Source organism: Anser brachyrhynchus, assembly GCF_964034855.1.
Source record: "Anser brachyrhynchus genome assembly, contig: SCAFFOLD_73, whole genome shotgun sequence".
Lineage (NCBI taxonomy): Eukaryota > Metazoa > Chordata > Aves > Anseriformes > Anatidae > Anser > Anser brachyrhynchus.
Genome location: NW_027664122.1, coordinates 542,668 through 570,319, shown reverse-complemented (window position 1 = coordinate 570,319; position 27,652 = coordinate 542,668). Strand labels below are relative to the sequence as shown.

Sequence of the window (27,652 nt, the reverse complement as noted above, 5' to 3'; positions counted from 1 at the left end):
GCCAACTCGCTTCAATCGCCTACTTCACTATCCTCCTATTTCTCCTCCCCGCCGCAAGCGCCCTAGAAAACAAAATACTCAACTGCTAAATACTCTAATAGTTTATAAAAACATTGGTCTTGTAAACCAAAGATTGAAGACTTACCACTTCTTAGAGTACCCCAAACTCAGAAAAAAAGGACTCAAACCTTTATCTCCAGCTCCCAAAGCTGGCATTTTCAATAAACTATTCTCTGACCCTAACCCCTAAACCGCCCGAATAGCACCCCGCGACAACCCCCGCACAAGCTCCAATACAACAAACAAAGTCAACAACAGCCCCCAACCCGCCACTAAAAACATCCCTGCCCCATGTGAATAAAACATGGAAACTCCACTAAAATCCGACCGAACAACAAACACCCCAACATTATTCACAGTAGAAACCCCGAACTTCCAAGCCCCCATAAACCCCCCAAACACCAACCCCCCAAAAACAATTGCCACAAACGCTACTGCACATCCAATCACCCGTCAATCCCCCCAAGCCCCAGGGAAAGGCTCCGCTGCTAAAGCTACTGAATAAACAAACACCACCAGCATACCCCCCAAATACACCATAAACAGCACTAAAGCCACGAACGAAACCCCAAGGCCCAGCAACCACCTGCACCCCGCCACAGACGCTAACACCAAACCAACAACCCCATAATACGGCGAAGGATTCGACGCCACACCCAAAACACCCACCGCAAAGCAAATCCCTAAAAAAAACATAAAATAAGTCATTATTCCTGCCCGGACACTACCCGAGGCCTGCGGCTCGAAAAGCCGCCATTGTTCTCAACTACAGGAACTAACCGCAAGCCCCCAATAATTCTACCCCATCTATGCCATTATGCTTAACCCCCCCCCCCTCCCCCCCCGAGGCGGGGGTATTTGGTTATGCATATTCGTGCATAAATTTATATACCCCATATACATACATACTATAGTACCAGTAATATACATTATATACGGACTATCTTATAAGCAGGTGCTAAACCCATACATGTACACGGCCATTAAACCCTTAAACACACTCCTACCAAACCACCCGGCATGAATGTTCTAGGACCATACCGCACAACACCCAATACAACTCCACTCAAGCGCATAACAAGACCCCATTTTAATGAATGCTCACAGGACATGCTCCAACAACAACTCTCCACCACATATCTCATGCAGTTCGTATCAGACGGATTTATTAATCGTACTCCTCACGTGAAATCAGCAACCCGTTGCACATAATGTCCGGTATGACTAGCTTCAGGCCCATACGTTCCCCCTAAACCCCTCGCCCTCCTCACATTTTTGCGCCTCTGGTTCCTCGGTCAGGGCCATCCATTGGGTTCACTCACCCCTCCTTGCCCTTCAAAGTGGCATCTGTGAGTACTTTCACCTTCTCAATGCGTAATCGCGGCATGTTCCAGCTTTTTGGCGCCTCTGGTTCCTCTTATTTTTTCCGGGGTTACCTCACAGGTGGCTATTCCCAGTGATCTCGGGGGTCCCACAATCTAAGCCTGGACACACCTGCCTCACGGCCTATCCTATATTTCAAGGGTCCCTCGATGAGACGGTTGGCGTATATGGGGAATCATCCTGACACTGATGCACTTTGACCACATTCAGTTAATGTTACCTCCACCCTCCGGGTTAAATGGGGCTATTGGATGAATGCTCGTTGGACATAGCACAAAACAACAAATCATTAAGCGCAACCCCTGCGCTTCACAAACTAAACCAGTAAACTTTCGCTAACCACCATGTAGCATAAACCTTCATCGCCCAATCCCAGCAAACTACCTCTAAAACTCCATTAATCATCCCTTCCATGACATCATCGGAACGATGTACATATACACACAAACACATACAAAATAACTTAAACTTATTAGAGAAACTCCAGTACTAAAAATAGTAAACACAAGCAATAATTTCATATACTTCACTCTCACTCACCACTCAACTATCAGCTAACCACACCCCCGTCCACATAGCTTAACACAAAGCATGGCACTGAAGTTGCCAAGATGGCATAAAACATGGCATGTAACATAGGCCTAGTTATCGCCGCAGGAATAATCCAAACCCACTGATCATTCTCAGGGGCAATGATCCTAATAATTTCCCATGGACTAACTTCCTCCATACTATTCTGCCTAGCCAACACAAACTATGAACGTACGCACAGCCAAATTCTACTACTCACACGAGGCCTACAACCTCTCCTACCACTCATAGCTACCTGATGATTGCTGGCCAATCTAACAAACATAGCCTTACCCCCAACAACAAACCTCATAGCAGAGCTAACCATTATAATCACCTTATTCAACTGATCTGCCTTCACGATCATCCTAACAGGAATCGCAACCCTACTAACCGCCTCCTACACCTTATTCATACTACTAATGACCCAACGAGGCTCAATCCCCTCCCACATCAAGCTGTGGCATATCATTAAGGAGGGGGAAGTCCCTCTTTGGCTAGCTTAAAAGGCTAGTGCTGTTGCATAGCTTCTTAATGATTAGGATGATGATAGAAGGGACGATCAGGCCTCGAAATGTGGGAGTGGGGTTGATTCTACTACAATGGGTATGTAGCTGTGATTAGCCCCGCAAATTTCTGAGCATTGTCCGTAAAAAATCCCAGGCCGGGTGGTAATGAATGAAGTTTGGTTTAGTCGGCCTGGGATTGCGTCTGTTTTAACTCCGAGCGTTGGGACTGCTCAGGAGTGGAGTACGTCTCCTGCAGTAATGATCACGCGGATGGGGGATTCTATTGGGATAACTACGCGGTGGTCAACTTCTAGCAGTCGGAAGTGGCCGTTGGGTAAGTCTGGGGTGGGCACTATGTAGGAGTCGAATGATAGGTCTTTGAAGTCTGTGTATTCGTAGCTTCAGTATCATTGGTGGCCGATGGCTTTTAGGGTGAGGTCTGGTTCATCGATTTTGTCCATTATGTAGAGGATTTGTAGGGATGGGAGGGCGAGGAGTACCAGGACGATAGCAGGTAGGATTGTCCAGATCAGCTCTACTCCTTGGGCGTCTACAGCATTGGACGAGAGTTTTTCTGTTAGTATGTGGGCTAAAAGGTAGAGAACTAGGCTGCAGATAGCTAGGGCAACGATTAGGGCGTGGTCGTGGAATTCAACGAGTTCTTCTATGATGGGTGATGAGGCGTCTTGGAATCCTAGTTGGGAGTGGTTGGCCACATGAGATGTACAGGATTTTTACCTGTGATTTAGTCTTGACAAGGCTATGTAATTGGTTTACTAACGTCTCATAAGAAAGAAGCATGAGCGGTGAATGCAGTTGGCTTGAAACCAGCATGTGAGGGTTCGATTCCTTCCTTTCTTGTACTTGGACGAAGGCCGGTTCCTCGAAAGTATGGTATGGGGGAGGGCAGCCGTGGATTCATTCAACGTTTGTGGTAGTTAGTTCTGGTTGTAGGACTTTTCGTTTGGCCGAAAAGGCTTCTCAGATGATGAATATTAGTATGATTACGGCTACTATTGAGATTAGGGAGCCGATGGAGGAAATGGTGTTTCATAGTGTGTAGGCGTCGGGATAGTCCGAGTATCGTCGGGGTATTCCTGCTAGGCCTAGGAAGTGCTGGGGGAAGAACGTTAGGTTTACTCCTGTAAATATTACCCCGAAGTGGGCTTTTGCTCATGTTTGGTGTAGGGTAAACCCAGTGAGTAGTGGGAATCAGTGAGTAAATCCTGCTAGAATGGCAAAGACGGCGCCTATGGATAGGACGTAGTGGAAGTGGGCAACTACGTAGTACGTGTCGTGCAGGGCGATGTCTAGGGAAGAGTTTGCAAGAACGATTCCTGTTAATCCTCCGATGGTAAATAGGAAGATAAATCCTAGAGCTCATAGTATTGGGGGGGTCTCATTTGATTGTTCCTCCGTGCAGGGTGGCTAGTCAGCTAAATACTTTGATTCCGGTAGGGATGGCAATGATTATAATGAGAATTGGTACCATGGTGAATGAGGAGACTTGGTTTTCGATGGATCATATTGATAGGCCTACGAATATCGATAATATTATGCTTTCAAGGCATAGTAGGGCGGATACTAGGTGGGTTCGGTGGAAGGCTAGTCCTAGTCCGCTGAAAATGAAGGCTGAGTAGAAGCTTAAATGTAGGGGCGACATAAGAAAGTTACAGGGTTGGCTGTAATCTGCTGGGTCGAAACCAGCTATCTTTTTGGTTAGACTAACTTTCTGTTATTCTGCTCATTCTAGGCCCCCTTGAACTCACTCGTAGGCCAGTCCGAGTGTTAGGAGAAGGAGGATCACTACAGTTCAGGTGAGGGTCATTAGGGGGGATTGGAGTTGGACGGCTCATGGCAGGGGGAGTAGGAGGGCGATTTCTAGGTCGAATAGGACGAACAGGATGGCTACTGAGGAAGAATCGGACTGAGAATGGTAATCGAGCAGATCCAAGTGGGTCGAATCCACATTCGTACGGTGAGAGTTTCTCTGAGTCGGGGTTTATTTGGGCGAGTCAGAAGTTTAATGCGGTTAGGGCGGCGCTTAGGATTGATGATAGGGCGAATATGAACATGAGTGCGTTCATTGCTCTCCTCTGGGTTTATACCAGATTCTAGAGATTGGAAGTCAATTGTAATTAATATACTAGAAGAGCAAGATCCTCATCAGTAGATGGTTATGTAGAGGAATAGTCAGATGATGTCTACGAAGTGTCAGTATCAGGCTGCTGCCTCGAATCCGAAGTGGTGGTCTGATGTAAAGTGGAACTTGATCAGTCGGAAGAGGCAGACGGTCAGGAAGGAGGATCCGATGATTACGTGGAGTCCGTGGAATCCAGTGGCAACGAAGAAGGTAGATCCGTAGACGCTATCGGCGATTGAGAATGGGGCTTCGTGGTATTCTATTGCTTGTAGGGCTGTGAAGTAGAATCCCAGGAGGATCGTTAGGGTTAGGGCGTGGATGGCGTGTTTTCGGTTTCCTTCTGTGATGCTGTGATGGGCTCACGTTACGGTAACGCCTGAGGCTAGTAGGATGGCTGTGTTTAGTAGGGGGACTTCTATCGGGTTGAGTGGTTTAATTCCTGTTGGGGGTCATTGGCCTCCTAGTTCTGGGGTTGGGGCCAGGCTCGAGTGGAAGAACGCTCAGAAGAACCCTAAGAAGAAGAATGCTTCGGATGTGATGAAAAGGATTATGCCGTATCGTAGGCCTTTTTGGACTGTGGGAGTGTGATGGCCTTGGAAGGTGCTTTCTCGTACAATGTCTCGTCATCATTGGAGTATTACTAGGAGTATTGAGATGAGGCCTAGGGTTAGTAGTATGGATGAGTTGTAGTGGAATCACATGATTAATCCTGAGGTTGTGAGTAGGGCGGCGGCTGCCCCGAAGATTGGTCAAGGGCTTGGGTCAACTATGTGGTATGAGTGTGCTTGGTGTGCCATTAGATGTTTTCTTGTAAGTATAGGCTTAGAAGGAGCACGAAGACGTAGGCCTGGATTATGGCTACTGCTACTTCTAGGATGGTTAGGAGTAGTAGGATGATTATTGTTAGGATGGATACTGCAGGAAGGGTGGGTATTAATGCAATGGAGGCTGTAGAGACGAGTTGGATGAGTAAGTGTCCTGCTGTAAGGTTGGCTGTAAGGCGGACTCCGAGGGCTAGGGGGCGGATTAGTAGGCTGGTTGTTTCGATCAGGATTAGTGTGGGGATTAGGGGTGTAGGGGTACCTTCGGGTAATAGGTGGGCTAAAGAGGCTGATGGTTGGTTTCGTAGGCCTGTTAGTAGTGTGGCGAGCCATAGTGGGAAGGCTAGGGCTATGTTCATAGATAGTTGGGTGGTTGGGGTGAATGTATATGGAAGGAGTCCTAGAAGGTTGATTGTAAGAAGTATGATTATTAGGGATGTAAATATTATGGCTCATTTGTGGCCATTTTTGTTGAGTGGGACTATTAGTTGTTTTGTGATTAGGTGAAGGAGTCATGTTTGGATAGTAGAAAGGCGGTTGTTGATTCATCGGTTGTTTGGGGACGGGAATAGTAGGGCTGGGAAGAGTAGGGATAGTAGGATTAAGGGGATGCCAAATAGATTGGGGCTGGAAAATTGGTCACAGAAGCTTAGGTTCATGGTCAGGATCATGGTGTGGGTTTGGTAGTGAGGGAGGTCTTATTTGATGGGGGGTTGGTTGTGGTGAAGGCTAGTAGTTTTGGTTGGATGAGGAGTGCTAGGGTTAATCAGGTTATAATTATGATTGAAAATCATGGTGCGGGGTTAAGCTGTGGCATATCATTAAGGAGGGGGAAGTCCCTCTTTGGCTAGCTTAAAAGGCTAGTGCTGTTGCATAGCTTCTTAATGATTAGGATGATGATAGAAGGGACGATCAGGCCTCGAAATGTGGGAGTGGGGTTGATTCTACTACAATGGGTATGTAGCTGTGATTAGCCCCGCAAATTTCTGAGCATTGTCCGTAAAATTCCCAGGCCGGGTGGTAATGAATGAAGTTTGGTTTAGTCGGCCTGGGATTGCGTCTGTTTTAACTCCGAGCGTTGGGACTGCTCAGGAGTGGAGTACGTCTCCTGCAGTAATGATCACGCGGATGGGGGATTCTATTGGGATAACTACGCGGTGGTCAACTTCTAGCAGTCGGAAGTGGCCGTTGGGTAAGTCTGGGGTGGGCACTATGTAGGAGTCGAAGGATAGGTCTTTGAAGTCTGTGTATTCGTAGCTTCAGTATCATTGGTGGCCGATGGCTTTTAGGGTGAGGTCTGGTTCATCGATTTTGTCCATTATGTAGAGGATTTGTAGGGATGGGAGGGCGAGGAGTACCAGGACGATAGCAGGTAGGATTGTCCAGATCAGCTCTACTTCTTGGGCGTCTACAGCATTGGACGAGAGTTTTTCTGTTAGTATGTGGGCTAAAAGGTAGAGAACTAGGCTGCAGATAGCTAGGGCAACGATTAGGGCGTGGTCGTGGAATTCAACGAGTTCTTCTATGATGGGTGATGAGGCGTCTTGGAATCCTAGTTGGGAGTGGTTGGCCACATGAGATGTACAGGATTTTTACCTGTGATTTAGTCTTGACAAGGCTATGTAATTGGTTTACTAACGTCTCATAAGAAAGAAGCATGAGCGGTTAACCTCCTGGGAGACCCAGAAAACTTCACCCCAGCAAACCCACTAGTAACCCCACCACACATCAAGCCAGAATGATACTTCCTATTCGCCTACGCCATCCTACGTTCAATCCCAAATAAACTAGGAGGCGTATTAGCACTGGCCGCCTCCGTACTGATCCTATTCCTAATCCCATTCCTGCACAAATCAAAACAACGAGCAATAACATTCCGACCACTCTCCCAGCTCCTATTCTGAGTACTAGTCGCCGACCTCCTCGTCCTAACATGAGTAGGAAGCCAACCCGTCGAACACCCATTCATCATCATCGGCCAACTCGCTTCAATCGCCTACTTCACTATCCTCCTATTTCTCCTCCCCGCCGCAAGCGCCCTAGAAAACAAAATACTCAACTGCTAAATACTCTAATAGTTTATAAAAACATTGGTCTTGTAAACCAAAGATTGAAGACTTACCACTTCTTAGAGTACCCCAAACTCAGAAAAAAAGGACTCAAACCTTTATCTCCAGCTCCCAAAGCTGGCATTTTCAATAAACTATTCTCTGACCCTAACCCCTAAACCGCCCGAATAGCACCCCGCGACAACCCCCGCACAAGCTCCAATACAACAAACAAAGTCAACAACAGCCCCCAACCCGCCACTAAAAACATCCCTGCCCCATGTGAATAAAACATGGAAACTCCACTAAAATCCGACCGAACAACAAACACCCCAACATTATTCACAGTAGAAACCCCGAACTTCCAAGCCCCCATAAACCCCCCAAACACCAACCCCCCAAAAACAATTGCCACAAACGCTACTGCACATCCAATCACCCGTCAATCCCCCCAAGCCCCAGGGAAAGGCTCCGCTGCTAAAGCTACTGAATAAACAAACACCACCAGCATACCCCCCAAATACACCATAAACAGCACTAAAGCCACGAACGAAACCCCAAGGCCCAGCAACCACCCGCACCCCGCCACAGACGCTAACACCAAACCAACAACCCCATAATACGGCGAAGGATTCGACGCCACACCCAAAACACCCACCGCAAAGCAAATCCCTAAAAAAAACATAAAATAAGTCATTATTCCTGCCCGGACACTACCCGAGGCCTGCGGCTCGAAAAGCCGCCATTGTTCTCAACTACAGGAACTAACCGCAAGCCCCCAATAATTCTACCCCATCTATGCCATTATGCTTAACCCCCCCCCCCTCCCCCCCCGAGGCGGGGGTATTTGGTTATGCATATTCGTGCATAAATTTATATACCCCATATACATACATACTATAGTACCAGTAATATACATTATATACGGACTATCTTATAAGCAGGTGCTAAACCCATACATGTACACGGCCATTAAACCCTTAAACACACTCCTACCAAACCACCCGGCATGAATGTTCTAGGACCATACCGCACAACACCCAATACAACTCCACTCAAGCGCATAACAAGACCCCATTTTAATGAATGCTCACAGGACATGCTCCAACAACAACTCTCCACCACATATCTCATGCAGTTCGTATCAGACGGATTTATTAATCGTACTCCTCACGTGAAATCAGCAACCCGTTGCACATAATGTCCGGTATGACTAGCTTCAGGCCCATACGTTCCCCCTAAACCCCTCGCCCTCCTCACATTTTTGCGCCTCTGGTTCCTCGGTCAGGGCCATCCATTGGGTTCACTCACCCCTCCTTGCCCTTCAAAGTGGCATCTGTGAGTACTTTCACCTTCTCAATGCGTAATCGCGGCATGTTCCAGCTTTTTGGCGCCTCTGGTTCCTCTTATTTTTTCCGGGGTTACCTCACAGGTGGCTATTCCCAGTGATCTCGGGGGTCCCACAATCTAAGCCTGGACACACCTGCCTCACGGCCTATCCTATATTTCAAGGGTCCCTCGATGAGACGGTTGGCGTATATGGGGAATCATCCTGACACTGATGCACTTTGACCACATTCAGTTAATGTTACCTCCACCCTCCGGGTTAAATGGGGCTATTGGATGAATGCTCGTTGGACATAGCACAAAACAACAAATCATTAAGCGCAACCCCTGCGCTTCACAAACTAAACCAGTAAACTTTCGCTAACCACCATGTAGCATAAACCTTCATCGCCCAATCCCAGCAAACTACCTCTAAAACTCCATTAATCATCCCTTCCATGACATCATCGGAACGATGTACATATACACACAAACACATACAAAATAACTTAAACTTATTAGAGAAACTCCAGTACTAAAAATAGTAAACACAAGCAATAATTTCATATACTTCACTCTCACTCACCACTCAACTATCAGCTAACCACACCCCCGTCCACATAGCTTAACACAAAGCATGGCACTGAAGTTGCCAAGATGGCATAAAACATGCCTGCGGACAAAAGACTTAGTCCTAACCTTACGGTTGGTTTTTGCTAAATATATACATGCAAGTATCCGCGCCCCAGTGTAAACGCCCTCGACCACCTACCCCCATACAGGCCTTGAGGAGCGGGTATCAGGCACACCCAAGTAGTAGCCCAAGACGCCTCGCTAAGCCACGCCCCCACGGGTATTCAGCAGTAATTAACATTAAGCAATGAGTGCAAACTTGACTTAGTTATAGCAACAGCCTAACTTCAAGGGTTGGTAAATCTTGTGCCAGCCACCGCGGTCATACAAGAAACCCAAATCAACCGTCCTATTGACACGGCGTAAAGAGTGGTAAAATGCCTATCCTAGCTAACTAAGATCAAAATGCAACTGAGCTGTCATAAGCCCAAGATGCACCTAAACACACCATTAAGATGATCTTAGGAACTAACGACTGATTTAAACCCACGAAAGCCAGGGCCCAAACTGGGATTAGATACCCCACTATGCCTGGCCCTAAATCTTGATACTTACTTTACCGAAGTATCCGCCAGAGAACTACGAGCACAAACGCTTAAAACTCTAAGGACTTGGCGGTGCCCCAAACCCACCTAGAGGAGCCTGTTCTACAATCGATAATCCCCGATTAACCCAACCACCCCTTGCCAACACAGCCTACATACCGCCGTCGCCAGCCCACCTCGAATGAGAGCACAACAGTGGACACAATAGCACCCCGCTAATAAGACAGGTCAAGGTATAGCCTATGGAGTGGAAGAAATGGGCTACATTCCCTATTCATAGGGCACACGGAAAGAAGCGTGAAACCACTTCTGGAAGGCGGATTTAGCAGTAAAGTGGGACAATAGAGCCTACTTTAAGCCGGCCCTGGGGCACGTACATACCGCCCGTCACCCTCCTCAAAAGCCACATCCCACATAACTAATACCATAAATACGCTGAAGATGAGGTAAGTCGTAACAAGGTAAGTGTACCGGAAGGTGTACTTAGAATATCAAGACGTAGCTATAACACCAAAGCACTCAGCTTACACCTGAAAGATATCTACTAGACCGGATCGTCTTGAAGCCCCCCCTCTAGCTCAACCACACAAATAGTACACCAAAACTAAAGAATTTACTAAACTAATTAAACTAAAGCATTTTACAGTCTTAGTATAGGCGATAGAAAAGACACTTAGACGCGATAGAGACCCCAGTACCGTAAGGGAAAGATGAAATAGCAGTGAAACAATCAAAGCGACAGACAGCAAAGATCAACCCTTGTACCTTTTGCATCATGGTTTAGCGAGAACAACCAAGCAAAGTGAACTAAAGTTTGCCCCCCCGAAACCCAAGCGAGCTACTTTCAAGCAGTTAAAGAGAGCGAACCCGTCTCTGTTGCAAAAGAGTGGGATGACTTGTCAGTAGAGGTGAAAAGCCAACCGAGCTGGGTGATAGCTGGTTACCTGTGAAACGAATCTAAGTTCCCCCTTAATCCTCCCTACCGGACATCCTGAACCCTAATGAGATGATTAAGAGCTATTTAATGGAGGGACAGCTCCATTAAAAAAGGACACAACCTCGACTAGCGGATAATTCTTACTACTGATCCTACCGTGGGCCCTAAAGCAGCCATCAAAAAAGAGTGCGTCAAAGCTCCACCACCTAAAAATACCAAAATAAGATGATTCCCTTATCACAAACAGGTCAACCTATGAATATAGGAGAATTAATGCTAAAATAAGTAACTCAGGGCCACACCCCTCTAACGGCGCAAGCTTACATAGAAACATTATTAACAGACCTAGACAGATACAAAAACCCCTACAAGACCACGTATTAACTAACCCTGTTAACCCGACTCAGGAGCGCCTATAAGAGCGATTAAAATCTGTGAAAGGAACTCGGCAAATTAATAAGGCCCGACTGTTTACCAAAAACATAGCCTTCAGCAAATTAAACAAGTATTGAAGGTGATGCCTGCCCGGTGACTTAGGTTTAACGGCCGCGGTATCCTAACCGTGCAAAGGTAGCGCAATCAATTGTCCCATAAATCGAGACTTGTATGAATGGCTAAACGAGGTCTTAACTGTCTCTCACAGATAATCAGTGAAATTGATCTCCCCGTGCAAAAGCGGGGATGTGAACATAAGACGAGAAGACCCTGTGGAACTTAAAAATCAACGACCACCGCGAATCCTCAATCAACCCCACTGGGGCCACTACCATCGCAGAGCCTGGTCGATATTTTTCGGTTGGGGCGACCTTGGAGGAGAACAAATCCTCCAAAAACAAGACCATACCTCTTTACCTAGAGCTACCCCTCAAAGTGCTAACAGTGACCAGACCCAATATAATTGATTAATGGACCAAGCTACCCCAGGGATAACAGCGCAATCCCCCTCAAGAGCCCATATCGACAGGGGGGTTTACGACCTCGATGTTGGATCAGGACATCCTAATGGTGCAGCCGCTATTAAGGGTTCGTTTGTTCAACGATTAACAGTCCTACGTGATCTGAGTTCAGACCGGAGCAATCCAGGTCGGTTTCTATCTATGACACACTCTCCCCAGTACGAAAGGACCGAGAAAGTGGGGCCAATACCACAAGCACGCCCCCCCCCCCCGCTCTAAGCAGTGAAACCAACTAAACCGTGAAGAGGGCCTTCCCCCACCACTTTCAATCCTAGAAAAGGACCAGCTAGAGTGGCAGAGCCCGGCAAGTGCAGAAGGCTTAAGCCCTTTCCCCAGAGGTTCAAATCCTCTCCCTAGCTTCACCCATGATTCAAATAACAACACTAAGCTGCCTCGTTATATCCCTCTTATACATCATCCCAATCCTGATTGCCGTAGCCTTCCTAACCCTAGTAGAACGGAAAATCCTAAGCTACATACAATCCCGCAAAGGCCCTAACGTTGTCGGGCCTTTTGGCCTACTTCAACCATTTGCGGACGGACTGAAACTATTTACCAAAGAGCCCATCCGACCCTCTACCTCTTCCCCACTTCTATTCATTCTGATACCAATACTAGCCCTTGTCCTAGCCCTCACCACTTGAGCACCACTACCACTCCCATTTCCCCTAGCAGATCTAAACCTCGGAGTTCTCTTCCTAATAGCCATGTCAAGCCTAGCCGTCTACTCAGTCCTATGATCAGGCTGAGCCTCGAACTCAAAATACGCACTAATCGGAGCCCTACGGGCAGTAGCACAGACCATTTCATACGAAGTGACACTGGCCATAATCCTGCTATCAATAATCATACTAAGCGGAAGCTACACACTCAGCTCCTTTGCCATCGCACAGGAGCCTCTATACTTCATTTTCTCCTCATGACCCCTAGCAATAATATGATACGTATCCACCCTAGCAGAGACAAACCGAGCTCCTTTTGACCTCACAGAGGGTGAATCTGAGCTAGTCTCAGGGTTTAACGTTGAATACGCCGCAGGACCCTTCGCCTTATTCTTCCTAGCTGAATATGCGAACATTATGCTAATAAATACACTTACAGCCATCATATTCCTAAACCCAAGCGCCCTAGGGCCACCCACAGAACTATTCCCCGTCATCCTAGCCACAAAAGTCCTCCTACTATCTTCTGGTTTCTTATGGGTCCGAGCTTCATACCCACGATTCCGATATGACCAACTAATGCACCTACTATGAAAAAACTTCCTACCCCTCACACTAGCTCTGTGCCTCTGACACATCAGCATACCTATCTGCTATGCAGGCCTACCTCCTTACATAAGGAAATGTGCCTGAACTACAAAGGGTCACTATGATAAAGTGAACATAGAGGTATAACAGCCCTCTCATTTCCTGTTGACCTTAGAAAAGTAGGAATTGAACCCACACAAGAGAAATCAAAATTCTCCATACTTCCCTTATATTATTTTCTAGTAGAGTCAGCTAATCAAGCTATCGGGCCCATACCCCGAAAATGATGGTTTAACCCCCTCCTCTACTAATGAACCCTTACGCGACCCCAATCATAACCTTCAGCCTCATCTTGGGCACCACAATCACAATTTCCAGCAACCACTGAGTTCTGGCCTGGACAGGACTGGAGATCAACACACTAGCCATCATTCCCCTAATTGCCAAATCCCACCACCCACGAGCAGTAGAAGCCGCAACGAAATACTTCCTAACCCAAGCAGCTGCTTCCGCCCTGGTCCTATTCTCTAGCATAACCAATGCCTGAGTCACCGGCCAATGAGACATCACACAAATAAACCACCCAACCTCCTGTCTACTACTGACAGCAGCAATCGCTATTAAACTGGGCTTAGTGCCATTTCACTTCTGATTCCCAGAAGTACTACAAGGATCGCCACTAATAACAGCCCTGCTACTCTCGACCCTCATAAAATTCCCCCCACTAACCCTGCTCCTACTAACATCCAAATCCCTCGACCCAGCTCTACTCACCGCCATGGCCCTAGCCTCAACAGCACTAGGAGGCTGAATAGGACTGAACCAAACACAAACACGCAAAATCCTAGCCTTCTCGTCCATCTCCCACTTAGGCTGAATCGCCATCATCCTAGTTTACAGCCCCAAATTGGCCTTACTTACCTTCTACCTATACACAATCATAACATCAGCCGTATTCCTAGCCCTTAACAAAATCAAAGCCCTTAACCTATCCATGATCACAACCTCATGAACAAAAACCCCAGTGCTAAACGCCACCCTAATACTAGTACTTTTATCCCTAGCAGGCCTCCCCCCATTAACAGGCTTTATACCAAAGTGACTTATCATCCAAGAACTAACTAAACAGGAAATAACACCAGCAGCCATGGCAATTGCCATGCTATCACTGCTCAGCCTCTTCTTCTACCTACGCCTCGCATACCACTCAACAATTACCCTTCCCCCCAACTCCTCTAACCACATAAAACAATGATACACTAGCAAAGCCCCAAGCACACCTACTGCGGTCCTTGCCTCACTATCAATCCTCTTACTTCCCCTGTCCCCAATAATACATGCCATTGTCTAGAAACTTAGGATAACACCCCAAACCGAAGGCCTTCAAAGCCTTAAATAAGAGTTAAACCCTCTTAGTTTCTGCACATTAAGACTTACAGAATATTAACCTGTATCTTCTGAATGCAAGTCAGACGCTTTAATTAAGCTAAAGCCTCCCTAGACAGATGGGCTTCGATCCCACAAAACTCTAGTTAACAGCTAAATGCCTAAACCAATTGGCTTCTGCCTACAAAGACCCTGACGCACCCTAGTGCGCATCGATGAGCTTGCAACTCAACATGAATTTCACTACAGAGCCGATAAGAAGAGGAATTAAACCTCTGCAAAAAGGACTACAGCCTAACGCTTCAACACTCAGCCATCTTACCCGTCACCTTCATCAACCGATGACTATTTTCCACTAACCATAAGGATATTGGCACCCTGTACCTCATCTTCGGGGCATGAGCAGGAATAGTCGGCACCGCACTCAGCCTATTAATCCGCGCAGAACTAGGACAACCAGGAACTCTCCTAGGCGACGACCAAATTTACAATTGAAGGTGATGCCTGCCCGGTGACTTAGGTTTAACGGCCGCGGTATCCTAACCGTGCAAAGGTAGCGCAATCAATTGTCCCATAAATCGAGACTTGTATGAATGGCTAAACGAGGTCTTAACTGTCTCTCACAGATAATCAGTGAAATTGATCTCCCCGTGCAAAAGCGGGGATGTGAACATAAGACGAGAAGACCCTGTGGAACTTAAAAATCAACGACCACCGCGAATCCTCAATCAACCCCACTGGGGCCACTACCATCGCAGAGCCTGGTCGATATTTTTCGGTTGGGGCGACCTTGGAGGAGAACAAATCCTCCAAAAACAAGACCATACCTCTTTACCTAGAGCTACCCCTCAAAGTGCTAACAGTGACCAGACCCAATATAATTGATTAATGGACCAAGCTACCCCAGGGATAACAGCGCAATCCCCCTCAAGAGCCCATATCGACAGGGGGGTTTACGACCTCGATGTTGGATCAGGACATCCTAATGGTGCAGCCGCTATTAAGGGTTCGTTTGTTCAACGATTAACAGTCCTACGTGATCTGAGTTCAGACCGGAGCAATCCAGGTCGGTTTCTATCTATGACACACTCTCCCCAGTACGAAAGGACCGGGAAAGTGGGGCGAATACCACAAGCACGCCCCCCCCCCTCTAAGCAGTGAAACCAACTAAACCGTGAAGAGGGCCTTCCCCCACCACTTTCAATCCTAGAAAAGGACCAGCTAGAGTGGCAGAGCCCGGCAAGTGCAGAAGGCTTAAGCCCTTTCCCCAGAGGTTCAAATCCTCTCCCTAGCTTCACCCATGATTCAAATAACAACACTAAGCTGCCTCGTTATATCCCTCCTATACATCATCCCAATCCTGATTGCCGTAGCCTTCCTAACCCTAGTAGAACGGAAAATCCTAAGCTACATACAATCCCGCAAAGGCCCTAATGTTGTCGGGCCTTTTGGCCTACTTCAACCATTTGCGGACGGACTGAAACTATTTACCAAAGAGCCCATCCGACCCTCTACCTCTTCCCCACTTCTATTCATTCTGATACCAATACTAGCCCTTGTCCTAGCCCTCACCACTTGAGCACCACTACCACTCCCATTTCCCCTAGCAGATCTAAACCTCGGAGTTCTCTTCCTAATAGCCATGTCAAGCCTAGCCGTCTACTCAGTCCTATGATCAGGCTGAGCCTCGAACTCAAAATACGCACTAATCGGAGCCCTACGGGCAGTAGCACAGACCATTTCATACGAAGTGACACTGGCCATAATCCTGCTATCAATAATCATACTAAGCGGAAGCTACACACTCAGCTCCTTTGCCGTCGCACAGGAGCCTCTATACTTCATTTTCTCCTCATGACCCCTAGCAATAATATGATACGTATCCACCCTAGCAGAGACAAACCGAGCTCCTTTTGACCTCACAGAGGGTGAATCTGAGCTAGTCTCAGGGTTTAACGTTGAATACGCCGCAGGACCCTTCGCCTTATTCTTCCTAGCTGAATATGCGAACATTATGCTAATAAATACACTTACAGCCATCATATTCCTAAACCCAAGCGCCCTAGGGCCACCCACAGAACTATTCCCCGTCATCCTAGCCACAAAAGTCCTCCTACTATCTTCTGGTTTCTTATGGGTCCGAGCTTCATACCCACGATTCCGATATGACCAACTAATGCACCTACTATGAAAAAACTTCCTACCCCTCACACTAGCTCTGTGCCTCTGACACATCAGCATACCTATCTGCTATGCAGGCCTACCTCCTTACATAAGGAAATGTGCCTGAACTACAAAGGGTCACTATGATAAAGTGAACATAGAGGTATAACAGCCCTCTCATTTCCTGTTGACCTTAGAAAAGTAGGAATTGAACCCACACAAGAGAAATCAAAATTCTCCATACTTCCCTTATATTATTTTCTAGTAGAGTCAGCTAATCAAGCTATCGGGCCCATACCCCGAAAATGATGGTTTAACCCCCTCCTCTACTAATGAACCCTTACGCGACCCCAATCATAACCTTCAGCCTCATCTTGGGCACCACCATCACAATTTCCAGCAACCACTGAGTTCTGGCCTGGACAGGACTGGAGATCAACGCACTAGCCATCATTCCCCTAATTGCCAAATCCCACCACCCACGAGCAGTAGAAGCCGCAACGAAATACTTCCTAACCCAAGCAGCTGCTTCCGCCCTGGTCCTATTCTCTAGCATAACCAATGCCTGAGTCACCGGCCAATGAGACATCACACAAATAAACCACCCAACCTCCTGTCTACTACTGACAGCAGCAATCGCTATTAAACTGGGCCTAGTGCCATTTCACTTCTGATTCCCAGAAGTACTACAAGGATCGCCACTAATAACAGCCCTGCTACTCTCGACCCTCATAAAATTCCCCCCACTAACCCTGCTCCTACTAACATCCAAATCCCTCGACCCAGCTCTACTCACCGCCATGGCCCTAGCCTCAACAGCACTAGGAGGCTGAATAGGACTGAACCAAACACAAACACGCAAAATCCTAGCCTTCTCGTCCATCTCCCACTTAGGCTGAATCGCCATCATCCTAGTTTACAGCCCCAAATAGGCCTTACTTACCTTCTACCTATACACAATCATAACATCAGCCGTATTCCTAGCCCTTAACAAAATCAAAGCCCTTAACCTATCCATGATCACAACCTCATGAACAAAAACCCCAGTGCTAAACGCCACCCTAATACTAGTACTTTTATCCCTAGCAGGCCTCCCCCCATTAACAGGCTTTATACCAAAGTGACTTATCATCCAAGAACTAACTAAACAGGAAATAACACCAGCAGCCATGGCAATTGCCATGCTATCACTGCTCAGCCTCTTCTTCTACCTACGCCTCGCATACCACTCAACAATTACCCTTCCCCCCAACTCCTCTAACCACATAAAACAATGATACACTAGCAAAGCCCCAAGCACACCTACTGCGGTCCTTGCCTCACTATCAATCCTCTTACTTCCCCTGTCCCCAATAATACATGCCATTGTCTAGAAACTTAGGATAACACCCCAAACCGAAGGCCTTCAAAGCCTTAAATAAGAGTTAAACCCTCTTAGTTTCTGCACATTAAGACTTACAGAATATTAACCTGTATCTTCTGAATGCAAGTCAGACGCTTTAATTAAGCTAAAGCCTCCCTAGACAGATGGGCTTCGATCCCACAAAACTCTAGTTAACAGCTAAATGCCTAAACCAATTGGCTTCTGCCTACAAAGACCCTGACGCACCCTAGTGCGCATCGATGAGCTTGCAACTCAACATGAATTTCACTACAGAGCCGATAAGAAGAGGAATTAAACCTCTGCAAAAAGGACTACAGCCTAACGCTTCAACACTCAGCCATCTTACCCGTCACCTTCATCAACCGATGACTATTTTCCACTAACCATAAGGATATTGGCACCCTGTACCTCATCTTCGGGGCATGAGCAGGAATAGTCGGCACCGCACTCAGCCTATTAATCCGCGCAGAACTAGGACAACCAGGAACTCTCCTAGGCGACGACCAAATTTACAATGTAATCGTTACCGCTCACGCCTTTGTAATAATCTTCTTTATAGTCATACCCATCATGATCGGAGGATTCGGCAACTGATTAGTCCCCCTCATAATCGGTGCCCCCGACATAGCATTCCCGCGAATAAACAACATAAGCTTTTGACTCCTCCCCCCATCATTCCTCCTCCTACTAGCCTCATCCACTGTAGAAGCTGGCGCCGGCACAGGCTGAACTGTCTACCCTCCCCTAGCAGGTGACCTTGCCCACGCCGGAGCTTCAGTAGACCTGGCTATCTTCTCACTCCACTTAGCCGGTATCTCCTCCATCCTTGGGGCCATCAACTTTATCACCACAGCCATCAACATAAAACCCCCCGCACTCTCACAATACCAAACCCCACTATTTGTCTGATCCGTACTAATTACCGCCATCCTACTCCTTCTATCACTCCCCGTACTCGCCGCCGGTATTACAATATTACTAACTGATCGAAACCTAAACACCACATTCTTCGACCCCGCTGGAGGAGGAGACCCAATCCTGTACCAACACCTATTCTGATTCTTCGGACACCCAGAAGTCTATATTCTGATCCTACCGGGGTTCGGAATCATCTCACACGTAGTCACGTACTACTCAGGCAAAAAGGAGCCCTTCGGCTACATGGGAATAGTCTGAGCCATACTATCCATCGGCTTCCTAGGATTCATCGTCTGAGCTCACCACATGTTTACAGTAGGAATAGACGTTGATACCCGAGCCTACTTTACATCAGCCACTATAATCATTGCCATCCCTACCGGAATCAAAGTATTTAGCTGACTAGCCACCTTGCACGGAGGAACAATCAAATGAGACCCCCCCCAATACTATGAGCTCTAGGATTTATCTTCCTATTTACCATCGGAGGATTAACAGGAATCGTTCTTGCAAACTCTTCCCTAGACATCGCCCTGCACGACACGTACTACGTAGTTGCCCACTTCCACTACGTCCTATCCATAGGCGCCGTCTTTGCCATTCTAGCAGGATTTACTCACTGATTCCCACTACTCACTGGGTTTACCCTACACCAAACATGAGCAAAAGCCCACTTCGGGGTAATATTTACAGGAGTAAACCTAACGTTCTTCCCCCAGCACTTCCTAGGCCTAGCAGGAATACCCCGACGATACTCGGACTATCCCGACGCCTACACACTATGAAACACCATTTCCTCCATCGGCTCCCTAATCTCAATAGTAGCCGTAATCATACTAATATTCATCATCTGAGAAGCCTTTCTGGCCAAACGAAAAGTCCTACAACCAGAACTAACTACCACAAACGTTGAATGAATCCACGGCTGCCCTCCCCCATACCATACTTTCGAGGAACCGGCCTTCGTCCAAGTACAAGAAAGGAAGGAATCGAACCCTCACATGCTGGTTTCAAGCCAACTGCATTCACCGCTCATGCTTCTTTCTTATGAGATGTTAGTAAACCAATTACATAGCCTTGTCAAGACTAAATCACAGGTAAAAATCCTGTACATCTCATGTGGCCAACCACTCCCAACTAGGATTCCAAGACGCCTCATCACCCATCATAGAAGAACTCGTTGAATTCCACGACCACGCCCTAATCGTTGCCCTAGCTATCTGCAGCCTAGTTCTCTACCTTTTAGCCCACATACTAACAGAAAAACTCTCGTCCAATGCTGTAGACGCCCAAGAAGTAGAGCTGATCTGGACAATCCTACCTGCTATCGTCCTGGTACTCCTCGCCCTCCCATCCCTACAAATCCTCTACATAATGGACGAAATCGACGAACCAGACCTCACCCTAAAAGCCATCGGCCACCAATGATACTGAAGCTACGAATACACAGACTTCAAAGACCTATCATTCGACTCCTACATAGTGCCCACCCCAGACTTACCCAACGGCCACTTCCGACTGCTAGAAGTTGACCACCGCGTAGTTATCCCAATAGAATCCCCCATCCGCGTGATCATTACTGCAGGAGACGTACTCCACTCCTGAGCAGTCCCAACGCTCGGAGTTAAAACAGACGCAATCCCAGGCCGACTAAACCAAACTTCATTCATTACCACCCGGCCTGGGATTTTTTACGGACAATGCTCAGAAATTTGCGGGGCTAATCACAGCTACATACCCATTGTAGTAGAATCAACCCCACTCCCACATTTCGAGGCCTGATCGTCCCTTCTATCATCATCCTAATCATTAAGAAGCTATGCAACAGCACTAGCCTTTTAAGCTAGCCAAAGAGGGACTTCCCCCTCCTTAATGATATGCCACAGCTTAAACCCGCACCATGATTTTCAATCATAATTATAACCTGATTAACCCTAGCACTCCTCATCCAACCAAAACTACTAGCCTTCACCACAACCAACCCCCCATCAAATAAGACCTCCCTCACTACCAAACCCACACCATGATCCTGACCATGAACCTAAGCTTCTTTGACCAATTTTCCAGCCCCAATCTATTCGGCATCCCCTTAATCCTACTATCCCTACTCTTCCCAGCCCTACTATTCCCGTCCCCAAACAACCGATGAATCAACAACCGCCTTTCTACTATCCAAACATGACTCCTTCACCTAATCACAAAACAACTAATAGTCCCACTCAACAAAAATGGCCACAAATGAGCCATAATATTTACATCCCTAATAATCATACTTCTTACAATCAACCTTCTAGGCCTCCTTCCATATACATTCACCCCAACCACCCAACTATCTATGAACATAGCCCTAGCCTTCCCACTATGGCTCGCCACACTACTAACAGGCATGTTTAACCATGTACGTGCCCCAGGGCCGGCTTAAAGTAGGCTCTATTGTCCCACTTTACTGCTAAATCCGCCTTCCAGAAGTGGTTTCACGCTTCTTTCCGTGTGCCCTATGAATAGGGAATGTAGCCCATTTCTTCCACTCCATAGGCTATACCTTGACCTGTCTTATTAGCGGGGTGCTATTGTGTCCACTGTTGTGCTCTCATTCGAGGTGGGCTGGCGACGGCGGTATGTAGGCTGTGTTGGCAAGGGGTGGTTGGGTTAATCGGGGATTATCGATTGTAGAACAGGCTCCTCTAGGTGGGTTTGGGGCACCGCCAAGTCCTTAGAGTTTTAAGCGTTTGTGCTCGTAGTTCTCTGGCGGATACTTCGGTAAAGTAAGTATCAAGATTTAGGGCCAGGCATAGTGGGGTATCTAATCCCAGTTTGGGCCCTGGCTTTCGTGGGTTTAAATCAGTCGTTAGTTCCTAAGATCATCTTAATGGTGTGTTTAGGTGCATCTTGGGCTTATGACAGCTCAGTTGCATTTTGATCTTAGTTAGCTAGGATAGGCATTTTACCACTCTTTACGCTGTGTCAATAGGACGGTTGATTTGGGTTTCTTGTATGACCGCGGTGGCTGGCACAAGATTTACCAACCCTTGAAGTTAGGCTGTTGCTATAACTAAGTCAAGTTTGCACTCATTGCTTAATGTTAATTACTGCTGAATACCCGTGGGGGCGTGGCTTAGCGAGGCGTCTTGGGCTACTACTTGGGTGTGCCTGATACCCGCTCCTCAAGGCCTGTATGGGGGTAGGTGGTCGAGGGCGTTTACACTGGGGCGCGGATACTTGCATGTATATATTTAGCAAAAACCAACCGTAAGGTTAGGACTAAGTCTTTTGTCCGCAGGCATGTTTTATGCCATCTTGGCAACTTCAGTGCCATGCTTTGTGTTAAGCTATGTGGACGGGGGTGTGGTTAGCTGATAGTTGAGTGGTGAGTGAGAGTGAAGTATATGAAATTATTGCTTGTGTTTACTATTTTTAGTACTGGAGTTTCTCTAAGTCCTAGGACTAGGAGGAAATGGTGTTTCATAGTGTGTAGGCGTCGGGATAGTCCGAGTATCGTCGGGGTATTCCTGCTAGGCCTAGGAAGTGCTGGGGGAAGAACGTTAGGTTTACTCCTGTAAATATTACCCCGAAGTGGGCTTTTGCTCATGTTTGGTGTAGGGTAAACCCAGTGAGTAGTGGGAATCAGTGAGTAAATCCTGCTAGAATGGCAAAGACGGCGCCTATGGATAGGACGTAGTGGAAGTGGGCAACTACGTAGTACGTGTCGTGCAGGGCGATGTCTAGGGAAGAGTTTGCAAGAACGATTCCTGTTAATCCTCCGATGGTAAATAGGAAGATAAATCCTAGAGCTCATAGTATTGGGGGGGTCTCATTTGATTGTTCCTCCGTGCAGGGTGGCTAGTCAGCTAAATACTTTGATTCCGGTAGGGATGGCAATGATTATAGTGGCTGATGTAAAGTAGGCTCGGGTATCAACGTCTATTCCTACTGTAAACATGTGGTGAGCTCAGACGATGAATCCTAGGAAGCCGATGGATAGTATGGCTCAGACTATTCCCATGTAGCCGAAGGGCTCCTTTTTGCCTGAGTAGTACGTGACTACGTGTGAGATGATTCCAAACCCCGGTAGGATCAGAATATAGACTTCTGGGTGTCCGAAGAATCAGAATAGGTGTTGGTACAGGATTGGGTCTCCTCCTCCAGCGGGGTCGAAGAATGTGGTGTTTAGGTTTCGATCAGTTAGTAATATTGTAATACCGGCGGCGAGTACGGGGAGTGATAGAAGGAGTAGGATGGCGGTAATTAGTACGGATCAGACAAATAGTGGGGTTTGGTATTGTGAGAGTGCGGGGGGTTTTATGTTGATGGCTGTGGTGATAAAGTTGATGGCCCCAAGGATGGAGGAGATACCGGCTAAGTGGAGTGAGAAGATAGCCAGGTCTACTGAAGCTCCGGCGTGGGCAAGGTCACCTGCTAGGGGAGGGTAGACAGTTCAGCCTGTGCCGGCGCCAGCTTCTACAGTGGATGAGGCTAGTAGGAGGAGGAATGATGGGGGGAGGAGTCAAAAGCTTATGTTGTTTATTCGCGGGAATGCTATGTCGGGGGCACCGATTATGAGGGGGACTAATCAGTTGCCGAATCCTCCGATCATGATGGGTATGACTATAAAGAAGCTTATTACAAAGGCGTGAGCGGTAACGATTACATTGTAAATTTGGTCGTCGCCTAGGAGAGTTCCTGGTTGTCCTAGTTCTGCGCGGATTAATAGGCTGAGTGCGGTGCCGACTATTCCTGCTCATGCCCCGAAGATGAGGTACAGGGTGCCAATATCCTTATGGTTAGTGGAAAATAGTCATCGGTTGATGAAGGTGACGGGTAAGATGGCTGAGTGTTGAAGCGTTAGGCTGTAGTCCTTTTTACAGAGGTTTAATTCCTCTTCTTATCGGCTCTGTAGTGAAATTCATGTTGAGTTGCAAGCTCATCGATGCACACTAGGGTGCGTCAGGGTCTTTGTAGGCAGAAGCCAATTGGTTTAGGCATTTAGCTGTTAACTAGAGTTTTGTGGGATCGAAGCCCATCTGTCTAGGGAGGCTTTAGCTTAATTAAAGCGTCTGACTTGCATTCAGAAGATACAGGTTAATATTCTGTAAGTCTTAATGTGCAGAAACTAAGAGGGTTTAACTCTTATTTAAGGCTTTGAAGGCCTTCGGTTTGGGGTGTTATCCTAAGTTTCTAGACAATGGCATGTATTATTGGGGACAGGGGAAGTAAGAGGATTGATAGTGAGGCAAGGACCGCAGTAGGTGTGCTTGGGGCTTTGCTAGTGTATCATTGTTTTATGTGGTTAGAGGAGTTGGGGGGAAGGGTAATTGTTGAGTGGTATGCGAGGCGTAGGTAGAAGAAGAGGCTGAGCAGTGATAGCATGGCAATTGCCATGGCTGCTGGTGTTATTTCCTGTTTAGTTAGTTCTTGGATGATAAGTCACTTTGGTATAAAGCCTGTTAATGGGGGGAGGCCTGCTAGGGATAAAAGTACTAGTATTAGGGTGGCGTTTAGCACTGGGGTTTTTGTTCATGAGGTTGTGATCATGGATAGGTTAAGGGCTTTGATTTTGTTAAGGGCTAGGAATACGGCTGATGTTATGATTGTGTATAGGTAGAAGGTAAGTAAGGCCAATTTGGGGCTGTAAACTAGGATGATGGCGATTCAGCCTAAGTGGGAGATGGACGAGAAGGCTAGGATTTTGCGTGTTTGTGTTTGGTTCAGTCCTATTCAGCCTCCTAGTGCTGTTGAGGCTAGGGCCATGGCGGTGAGTAGAGCTGGGTCGAGGGATTTGGATGTTAGTAGGAGCAGGGTTAGTGGGGGGAATTTTATGAGGGTCGAGAGTAGCAGGGCTGTTATTAGTGGCGATCCTTGTAGTACTTCTGGGAATCAGAAGTGAAATGGCACTAGGCCCAGTTTAATAGCGATTGCTGCTGTCAGTAGTAGACAGGAGGTTGGGTGGTTTATTTGTGTGATGTCTGATTGGCCGGTGACTCAGGCATTGGTTATGCTAGAGAATAGGACCAGGGCGGAAGCAGCTGCTTGGGTTAGGAAGTATTTCGTTGCGGCTTCTACTGCTCGTGGGTGGTGGGATTTGGCAATTAGGGGAATGATGGCTAGTGCGTTGATCTCCAGTCCTGTCCAGGCCAGAACTCAGTGGTTGCTGGAAATTGTGATTGTGGTGCCCAAGATGAGGCTGAAGGTTATGATTGGGGTCGCGTAAGGGTTCATTAGTAGAGGAGGGGGTTAAACCATCATTTTCGGGGTATGGGCCCGATAGCTTGATTAGCTGACTCTACTAGAAAATAATATAAGGGAAGTATGGAGAATTTTGATTTCTCTTGTGTGGGTTCAATTCCTACTTTTCTAAGGTCAACAGGAAATGAGAGGGCTGTTATACCTCTATGTTCACTTTATCATAGTGACCCTTTGTAGTTCAGGCACATTTCCTTATGTAAGGAGGTAGGCCTGCATAGCAGATAGGTATGCTGATGTGTCAGAGGCACAGAGCTAGTGTGAGGGGTAGGAAGTTTTTTCATAGTAGGTGCATTAGTTGGTCATATCGGAATCGTGGGTATGAAGCTCGGACCCATAAGAAACCAGAAGATAGTAGGAGGACTTTTGTGGCTAGGATGACGGGGAATAGTTCTGTGGGTGGCCCTAGGGCGCTTGGGTTTAGGAATATGATGGCTGTAAGTGTATTTATTAGCATAATGTTCGCATATTCAGCTAGGAAGAATAAGGCGAAGGGTCCTGCGGCGTATTCAACGTTAAACCCTGAGACTAGCTCAGATTCACCCTCTGTGCGGTCAAAAGGAGCTCGGTTTGTCTCTGCTAGGGTGGATACGTATCATATTATTGCTAGGGGTCATGAGGAGAAAATGAAGTATAGAGGCTCCTGTGCGACGGCAAAGGAGCTGAGTGTGTAGCTTCCGCTTAGTATGATTATTGATAGCAGGATTATGGCCAGTGTCACTTCGTATGAAATGGTCTGTGCTACTGCCCGTAGGGCTCCGATTAGTGCGTATTTTGAGTTCGAGGCTCAGCCTGATCATAGGACTGAGTAGACGGCTAGGCTTGACATGGCTATTAGGAAGAGAACTCCGAGGTTTAGATCTGCTAGGGGAAATGGGAGTGGTAGTGGTGCTCAAGTGGTGAGGGCTAGGACAAGGGCTAGTATTGGTATCAGAATGAATAGAAGTGGGGAAGAGGTAGAGGGTCGGATGGGCTCTTTGGTAAATAGTTTCAGTCCGTCCGCAAATGGTTGAAGTAGGCCAAAAGGCCTGACAACGTTAGGGCCTTTGCGGGATTGTATGTAGCTTAGGATTTTCCGTTCTACTAGGGTTAGGAAGGCTACGGCAATCAGGATTGGGATGATGTATAGGAGGGATATAATGAGGCAGCTTAGTGTTGTTATTTGAATCATGGGTGAAGCTAGGGAGAGGATTTGAACCTCTGGGGAAAGGGCTTAAGCCTTCTGCACTTGCCGGGCTCTGCCACTCTAGCTGGTCCTTTTCTAGGATTGAAAGTGGTGGGGGAAGGCCCTCTTCACGGTTTAGTTGGTTTCACTGCTTAGAGGGGGGGGGCGTGCTTGTGGTATTGGCCCCACTTTCCCGGTCCTTTCGTACTGGGGAGAGTGTGTCATAGATAGAAACTGACCTGGATTGCTCCGGTCTGAACTCAGATCACGTAGGACTGTTAATCGTTGAACAAACGAACCCTTAATAGTGGCTGCACCATTAGGATGTCCTGATCCAACATCGAGGTCGTAAACCCCCCTGTCGATATGGGCTCTTGAGGGGGATTGCGCTGTTATCCCTGGGGTAGCTTGGTCCATTAATCAATTATATTGGGTCTGGTCACTGTTAGCACTTTGAGGGGTAGCTCTAGGTAAAGAGGTATGGTCTTGTTTTTGGAGGATTTGTTCTCCTCCAAGGTCGCCCCAACCGAAAAATATCGACCAGGCTCTGCGATGGTAGTGGCCCCAGTGGGGTTGATTGAGGATTCGCGGTGGTCGTTGATTTTTAAGTTCCACAGGGTCTTCTCGTCTTATGTTCACATCCCCGCTTTTGCACGGGGAGATCAATTTCACTGATTATCTGTGAGAGACAGTTAAGACCTCGTTTAGCCATTCATACAAGTCTCGATTTATGGGACAATTGATTGCGCTATCTTTGCACGGTTAGGATACCGCGGCCGTTAAACCTAAGTCACCGGGCAGGCATCACCTTCAATACTTGTTTAATTTGCTGAAGGTTATGTTTTTGGTAAACAGTCGGGCCTTATTAATTTGCCGAGTTCCTTTCACAGATTTTAATCGCTCTTATAGGCGCTCCTGAGTCGGGTTAACAGGGTTAGTTAATACGTGGTCTTGTAGGGGTTTTTGTATCTGTCTAGGTCTGTTAATAATGTTTCTATGTAAGCTTGCGCCGTTAGAGGGGTGTGGCCCTGTACATGAGGGGCCTAGGATGATTCCTAGGATTGTTATGAGGATGGCAGCGGTTTTGGTGATAAGGGGTATGGTTATTGGGGGGGTTTTGGTTGGTGTGATGAAAGAGGTAATGATTATTCCTGCTGTAATGCTGCCTAGGGCGAGTCGGGTTAGGGGGGCGGTGATTAGTGGGTTGTTTTCGTT

At 47.2% G+C, this 27,652-nt stretch overlaps 1 long non-coding RNA gene across 1 annotated transcript in view; it reads right to left on the bottom strand.

Moving 5' to 3' along the window:
* Positions 1 to 487: 487 nt before the first annotated feature.
* LOC308186238 overlaps positions 488 to 27,652 on the bottom strand; it is a 43,860-nt gene continuing 16,695 nt past the window's right edge. Inside the window, exons 2-3 of the long non-coding RNA XR_013943982.1 lie at positions 20,926 to 21,319; positions 488 to 646 (exon numbers count right to left, since the gene is read on the bottom strand). This is a non-coding gene — a long non-coding RNA (uncharacterized lncRNA). The remainder of the gene's footprint in view (positions 647 to 20,925; positions 21,320 to 27,652) is intronic.